At 51.1% G+C, this 7,756-nt stretch overlaps 1 long non-coding RNA gene across 2 annotated transcripts; it reads right to left on the bottom strand.

Annotated features, from left to right (window-relative positions):
- Nucleotides 1-215: 215 nt before the first annotated feature.
- LOC116155719 (uncharacterized) lies at nt 216-6,219 on the bottom strand. 2 transcript variants are annotated; one of them, XR_004139545.2, is made up of 3 exons: nt 6,054-6,218; nt 4,750-5,318; nt 216-2,765 (listed from the first exon to the last, which is right to left on the bottom strand). It is a non-coding gene; the product is annotated as an uncharacterized LOC116155719 (long non-coding RNA). The 2 variants fall into 2 exon arrangements; XR_010381840.1 differs by having other exon boundaries at nt 216-2,772; nt 4,750-6,219.
- Between the last annotated feature and the right edge of the window lie 1,537 nt (nt 6,220-7,756).

Raw genomic sequence — 7,756 nt, 5'->3', positions numbered from 1 at the left:
AATGTGTGTTGGGACGTATACGGTTGTCAGTGGTTCCTGCAAAGGCCAGCTTCCCCAGAGGAACCTGAGACTTTCACACAGACCAGCTTCTAACCCCGCGGGGCAGTCTGTCAGCAAAGCACCGAAGGGGGTGCACAGAAGTAATGCATTAGGTAGAGCAGGTGAGGGGGGCCAGCCTTCAGCACTTGATCCTCAACTTTTTATCTGCCAGTGGCTTTTTTAAATAACTTTTATTTTATTTTTTTTTATTGAAGTTCAGTCAGTTACAATGTGTCAATTTCTGGTGTACAGCACAATGTCCCAGTCATGCATATACATGCATATTTTCATTTTCATATTGCCAAGGGCTTTTAAGTAATTTCTATTAGCTCTTACTCCAGAATGCCCTTAGGAGGTGGTCAGACACTGGTGTCCTCCTTTGAAGAATAAGGACATGGGGAGGGATGTGGCCCCAGGGACACATCCACGATGTGAGGAGGGTCAGAGGCCTCAGGGGTGAAGGGATCCCCACAGCCCCCATCCGGCCCCGGGTGCACCCAGCAACCACCCTGTGGAGGATGTTTCTGGAACGTGGCTTTCATCCAGGGACTGTCAACTACGCCAGCTTGCTAGGAGCTGGGCTGAGATCTCAGTGACTGTCCTATGGCACGTAAGGGGCAGCCTCGGAGGGTTCAGTGCTCGGCAGTAAACCCCAGGGCAGGGAGCACCTGCTCAGCACAGAGCGAGGAGGCTCTCACTCCTCAACCACTCCCCGTGCCAGCTGGGAAGAGAGATGTATTTTTAAACACAAACCTCCTACTGAAAATGTTCCCTTGCATGTCCCCATAGCCTACTAATGGGGCAACTCTTGGCAACCAATCCCCCCGCCCATGCTCAGGGCTGTGTTCTCAATTTTTCTTTCTATTCTTGTCCCCTGGCATACGATAAGGGTGGCTGTCCCAGGAGACTGACGGCTACTGGCGAAAAAGGTTTCAATGAATTCTCGCCTGCTCTCAATTTCCAGACTCTCTGATTTCATTCAGACGCTGGGCCTGTGTTCATTTGCTGAGTCAGTAAATTGTCTTTTCTTTTTTTTTAAACTGCTCGTTACTTCCCGGAAGGCTGGGGTCCCCCTGCGTTGCCCTGGACTGAGAAGGGGACAAAGGGAGCTGCCTCTCCAGTGTCTGAGAGAGCGGCCCCTGTGCCCCTGGTCCCTCTCACAGCAGCCCCGAGTGCCATCCCAGTGTCAACTTGGCTTCTTCCCAGCGCTCTGATTAAGATTTACCTCCCTAGCAGGAGAAAAGAAAGTCGCCTTGCAAGTCCTGATTTGAATGACTGCCCTACTTAATTAATTTATTCAGGACATCCTTCTGAATTGTCCTGGTGTGTTCCCCAGTATGATTACTACTTTGTTTTAAGGAAGCCATTCTTGACCAGAAGCCAAAGGAGATGCCCTTTTTCTGCCCCTGGGCCCCGTGGTCCCGGCCTCCACACTGCTGTGTTTATTTGGATTATGTAAGACAAACAGCTCCAAGGAGATGGGCTCCTCCGCTTTTGTTTTCGGCCTCCGACTTCACTCGCCTTCAGCAGAGCCTGGTGCTGGGGTGGTTTCCTCTCATCTTCTCTGTGTTGCGGCTGGAGAACAACACAGCCTGCCCTTGACCCCTCTCTGGGACCAGCCCTTTCCTCCCCAGACCCAGCAATGAAACCGAGACACTGCTGTCGCTGCCTGTGTCCTTCAAAGCTCAGTCCCGGCCGGGGTCAGACGGGGTGTCCAAGCTCAGCAGAGATGAAGCAGTCGTGGGCGTTGGATTTCTCTGTAGCTTCCTTGCAGATACCTGGTTCCTCCAAGTCAGGAGGATCCCTGGAACATGGGAAACATAATTCCCCTGAGCATATGGGCTCACGCCCGACTTCTCAGGAACACGTCTGATGTGTAAAACACGTGACTGTAGTTAGGAGGAAGGCTTGAAAGGCATTGGAGACATCAGCTCCACGCTATTTCCCCATCTGCATCCCCTTCAATCAAGTATTTTCAAGGCATTTCACTGCTAAATAGACCAGGCTCATGGTTCATCCCCCCATGACTCCACGCAGCGGAGAAACCCTGCAGCCTTCTTGTGGAGTTTGCCTTGGCAGAATGGTGTTCAAGGCACAGTTGGATTATAGTACATTTTTAGTAGCAGATTTCTTAAAATAGCTCTCCAAGGGTTGAGTCACTGATTCCTTCCTGTATGCAGTTGTCTTCATGTAGATAACAAATATTTTCAGAATTTGCATTGCCTTTCAAATTTCTTATGGCAAGAGTTCATTGCCATTTTTGAAATTTCATTTTGCAATATTCCATCTTCCTCTCTGACCACCCTGAACACTCATGCTTGCCATCTGTCTCCTGGGGGTGAGCAGCCTCAGAGTGAGAAGAATGTTCATGTCATCTTTTCAGAACTGTGACTTTGGGAGTCAGGACTAGGAAGATGGAAGGCATGGAGGTTTGGAGAATCAAGTGCCCAGGGCATGGAGGGAGGGAGTGTTGCTGAGTCCAAACTCGTTCTGCTTGCCAATAAATCAGATGAGGTGTCGGGGCAAGGAATAGTGGTGACTTCATTCAGAAAGCCGGCAGATACGATGGCAGATTAATGTCCTGGAGAACCATTCTGCTCTAGTCAGAATACAGGCTCCTTTTATACAAAAAAACAAGGGAGGGGGTGTGGTTGGTTGTTGCAAGCTTCTTGCTGCAGGCACTTTTTGTTCTTGCAGCCTTCCAGGTGGGCCAGGTCATGGTGTCCCTGTAAACTTCCAACAAAACAAAGGTTATTCTCTATTTTGCAACTTGCCATCTCCACATAAAAGCAGAAGGGCTAACATCCTTGAAGGTCAGAGCCCCAAGAATAGGCTCTCCTGTCTGTTCAGGCTAAAGGCAACATTGTTTCACAAAAGGCACAGAGCTGGCAAGACTGAGCCTGGAAAACAGGGCACAGTGGTTAAAACTAAAGGGGCAGATCCAATATAGAGTCAGATTTGTTCTCCTCTGTTACAGGAGAAGGGAGCCTGATGGCAGGAATGGTCTGGAATCCAGCAAGAGGAGAGACTGCCTGGTACACTTCCCTTTCCACTGGATTCCAAGAAAGAAAATGAAGGAAGGAAGAAAAAGAAAGAAAAGAAAAGAAATTATAGCAATGGGCAGGGAGAGGGGAGGATGGAACTGGAGATGTTTGCACTAAGAAATACTTCAAGGTCTACTGACTGAAGCCCAGCCAGGGCCTCTGACAAAGCCACACAGCATCCTCTTGTCTCCCCAAGCCTTTGAGAATTTCTCCGCACTTTCCCAGCAGTAGCAGCAGCTTCTAACTCTCATACATCCTCTAATTTGCCAACTCCAAACCCTCTCTGCCCAATGCCCCCTCCGTCTCTCTCCTCCAAGGTCAAATCCCAGTGCCCCTCAACTTCTCCATGCTGTCCAGTGTGGCCAGAGCCTCCCCTGCAGTGTGCCGGGAGGGAGGAGGGCCGGTGGTGAAGGGGTGGGCGGGGCTGCGAGCAGCGGGGCTGGAGGCAATCTGCTGGGGCCTGGGCTTTCTCACACATGCTTCAGATGTGCAGGGCTGTGATGGTAAACAGCGTCTTGGTCGCTGCCAGAGCCAGCTGCTCTACCCCGAGTCCTGTTCCCATCACCCCAGGGGTTCCAGTAATAGGGTGTAAAGCAAACAAAGAAAAACAGTAATCTGGTGCTCCAACTGCATTTTTTGTTTTTAGAAAATCTTAAGGATAGGTTATTTGATTGCCCTAGGTTTGGCTCTGCCTGCTCATTGGTATTAAGCACATCTGGTATTTAGTAACAATCCAAGTAGCAGGAGTCTTTCTGGCACTTGAGCATAAGCTCATCCAACGTTGCCATGCAGTTTGGAAACTCGTCAGAGAGGCCAGCCAAACTTGTGGAGATACAAGACTTTTTCTGTAGGCTGGGCAGCTGGCCAGGACAGCTTTAAAAATGTGAACTGGCTAAGAGCTTGCTGCCATGCAAACACTTCTAGAAATTTCTGTGCTCGAGGCTGCCAAATGCATTATGCACAACATAAATTACAAGACTTTCTACCTCTCCAAGCAGTTGCTTTTTGAGCTTGGTTCTGTGCCCTTTATGAAACATCCACACATAACCAAAATGAGAAAAACACCCCCACCCACCCCACAAATCCACTACCATTAAGGAAAAAATCTCTTTCCATGTGGGCTGCCAAGCTCAAGACTTTTCCTGAATTAGGAGAAACAGCCTCAAACTTCGGTTTGAATTACATGAAATCTAACATGCGGGGGGCAACTGGGCTTCCTGGAAATTCTCAAAAGGAAGGAAGTCATGCCTCATGGAGACGGCCTGACATCTAGGTAGGAAAAGCCATAAAATGCAACAGAAGAACGTGGAAGGGAAAATATAGTCACCCTACCCATGGCATGTGCTGTGGTTGGGATTGGGGCTTCGTGGGGATTTTAATCAGGCTGGGAAATACACCTCCGAGCAGAATGTGCTTCTTCAGGATGGAGGTTGTGCCCAGCTGGGAGGTGCGCTCACCTGGAGGGGCCTGGTTCCTCCTTGAAACCTTGCAGGCCTGTCAACCATATGGGCAGGATCTGAAGTGGAGGGTGGGCCCAGGGGGAAAGCAAACAAGGGAGAAGCAGCTAACGCTTAGAGTCAGATCCTGGGTCTGCCCAGCCTCCCTTCCCTGCCAAGGCTGAGAGAGGTTTGCATCATTTCTTTCCTGATTCCACATTGAGACTTGCCTCTTTCTTGTCACTCAGATGTACTGGATGACTCAGACTCTGCCCGGGACTGCTTCTGCGGCCCTGGAGCTCCACTCCTCTTCTCCAGAAGCGTTGGAATGACACCAGTCATGGGACACAGACAATAGCCACCATGAGATAATCACATTAGCACATTAGGAGACAGCAAGAACAGCTGAGTGCTCCCAGTCCCCACTGCGTCTGAGGCTTTCTGGATACACAGCCCCTCCCGTGAGGACTGTCAGGTCACTGGGGGTCTTTTTGGCCTTAGATAAAGGTGTTGATTTTAGTAAGCTGAGGCCCTAAGGTGATCTCCACGGAGTCACTCACCCCATGAAGGAGTCGTTTTGCTAGCCTGTGCCTCAGTTTCCCTCTCTGCATCCGCCTGTCCCCAGTCTTCCAGGGCAGAGGAAAGGTCACGGGATTCAGCATCAGGCTCTGGCTGGTGACCTCCTCCAAGTGGGGATCTTGTAAGTCTCAGCTGGAACGTCCTCACATGCAAAACAGGGACAGGACCACTCTCCTCCCAGCCAGGTGGTGAAGCACCGAGTGTAAGGATGATAACCGCCCTGCGAACCGGAGGGCACTGTGGTTTGTTAAGGGCACCTCTCCAGTCCTCACTGTGGAAATCCAATGACTGCAATGACCGTGAACGTGATCTAGAGGGTGCCAGTCTGAGCAGACCACGCAGACACATCATGTAATCCGGGGATTTATGGAGGCTGGTTGGTAAGGAGCTATAGCTGCTTCGTGCAACTGATATAGGACAACCTGTCAGTAGGGATCTTGATTCAAGTGTGTCACAATTTCCTCTCTCCCTCCTTCTCTCTCCCTCCCTTTCTCTCCCTTCTGTTTCTTTCAGGCATCAGTTGGCAGCAATCACTCTTAATGCGCCATTTGACTATATTCAGCTAAATCTGAAGGTGAGGTTACAGCGCTAATTAGAGTTCCTCTCCCGTTGTGAACTGGATCCCACAACTGTCGTTCTCAAGAAGCAGTTAAACAGGTTTGGGCATTTGAAAAAAAAAAAAGCCTGGGGCCCGAAGAAAGCGCTCTTGGCCTCGTTTCTATTTGGCTCACACCGTCCGTCCTGTTCTTGCTTAAATTTGGATCACAGGACGCATTTTCTCCATTTCCTTTTCTCCTGTTCCTGGATCCCTGCTGCAGAATTGTAGGAAACATGGAGTTCGGGGTGCGTCAGCCAGAAAGGATGTCTCCCTTCCAGGGGAGGTCTGGGGCCCCGGCCCGGACACCACGTGTGCGCCCCGCCTGCCCTGCGTTCCCACGGCGCCCGGCCTCCTCACCTGCTTTACGGCTGTTGTTTTCTCCATCATGGCCAGCATTTGGGGATTTTTCACTCTGCTTAGTGCCAGGGCTTCTTCCTTTCTCAGCCTGAAGACAGCCACCCTCGCTGCTCCCCGAGAAGCCCAGCCCCGCCTTGTCCCTGTGCCCAGGACAGATCTGGGGCTTGTGAGTGAGGGTGAGTCCAGCCCCAGTGGAAGCGAGGACAGAAAAGAGCACAGAAGGCCACTGTTGGGTGGCCGCAGAGGGGGAGGGGTGGAGGCTGGGGGAGGTGGGGACAGCCCAGCCATGCCAGCCACTGCCACCCCCGGCGAGGACAAGGTCACCAGGCAGGCGCGCCGCTCACACACAGCACAAGGGTGGCTTGGCCTGCCCAGCCCTGCAGAGGCTGGGTCCTCCCCTGTTAGAACCAGCAGGTGCTGATGTATGGGGCCGCCAGGAGGAGCATGGAACTCTCTGGAACAAGAGTCAGACTGTGAGGCATTCTGCAGACACAGAAACGTCCAGCCAGTCACCCCTGCCGTTGACCTTTCTGGTTCACCTCTGTGACTCACGGTCGTAAATATTTACGGGGCAGCCTCCGTCTGCCTGCATGTCAGCGTGAGCCGTCTCACTGCGTTCTCCCCGAGTCCTAGCACGGTTTTGCTGGGAGGTAGGTCCTATAGTCATCCCTATTTTCCAACTGAGGGGGCTTGGGTGGGTGAGTGGCCTGGCCACGCGCACGGGCTACGGTAAGTGGGGGGCTGGTTTGGGGGCATCCTGAAGAGTCACCACACGACCACCGCCTGAGGCTATGCACTGTTCGTCCCCGTCCTGTTTCATTAATATTACTTTTGCATTTGATGTCAAAATGGGCTCCCCGTTCTAGGTGCCTCCTACCTGTGAGCTCAGCTGTGTGCCGTGTGATGTCACCAGCCTTGTCTCCCCGGGTGTGAGGTGACTCCTCAGAGCGGACCTGGGATGCCCTCCACCTGGCCAGGCCTCCTGTCACTCCCACCTCAGTATCCTCACCAGCTGTCATCACACCCACAAGAAAAGTCCACACTTCGACTGATGAAATTAATATTAGAAAGCATCACAAAAATGTACCCTTTCAGGTCAAATCCACCGGGAAGTGTTTAACGGACAAGCCATTCCATCTGCCGCCTTGAAGGTGAAGGTTCTTCCCCAGCGCTGATGTCACTTGCATCTCTGTGGTATTTGCTGAGCGCCTGCTGCGTTTCCCCTGTGTTCCTGCTCACCCAGGCACTGCTTCAGGCACTGCCTCGAAGAGTCTACGTGCTTAGGCACCTCTTGAAATCCCACTAATGTGGAGAAATCTTTCCCTGTGATTTGCCACAGAAGCCGATGCTTCCTCTCCAAGGTGACAGCTCAACTGTGAGAGAAATTTCAGGTGCCTTCCTGGAGCAGTTATCTGATGTTTCTGAGTGTGATCACCAATGTTCCTAACAGGACCTTCCTATAAGCAGTTGGTTGAGCAGCTGTGTGTATGAGACATGGAGAGAAAGAGGGAGATAATATAGTTGTCACTATTGTTTCTAAATGACAAGACTGGTTTTATTACTGTGGTATAATTATTAGTGCTGCATATCACCTCTGTATTAAAACAGTTTTTTTTAACAAATCTTAGATTTTTATAGACACTTGCTAAATTCTGTTGAGCTGTAGCTCCATCCTAGATCATAAGTGTGTTTGTCTCTTATTG

The sequence above is a fragment of the Camelus dromedarius genome, chromosome 8, assembly GCF_036321535.1.
Source record: "Camelus dromedarius isolate mCamDro1 chromosome 8, mCamDro1.pat, whole genome shotgun sequence".
In the NCBI taxonomy this organism is placed as follows: Eukaryota; Metazoa; Chordata; class Mammalia; order Artiodactyla; family Camelidae; genus Camelus; species Camelus dromedarius.
Note: the sequence above shows the minus strand (reverse complement) of the source record. Positions and strands in the feature narration are given on the sequence as shown.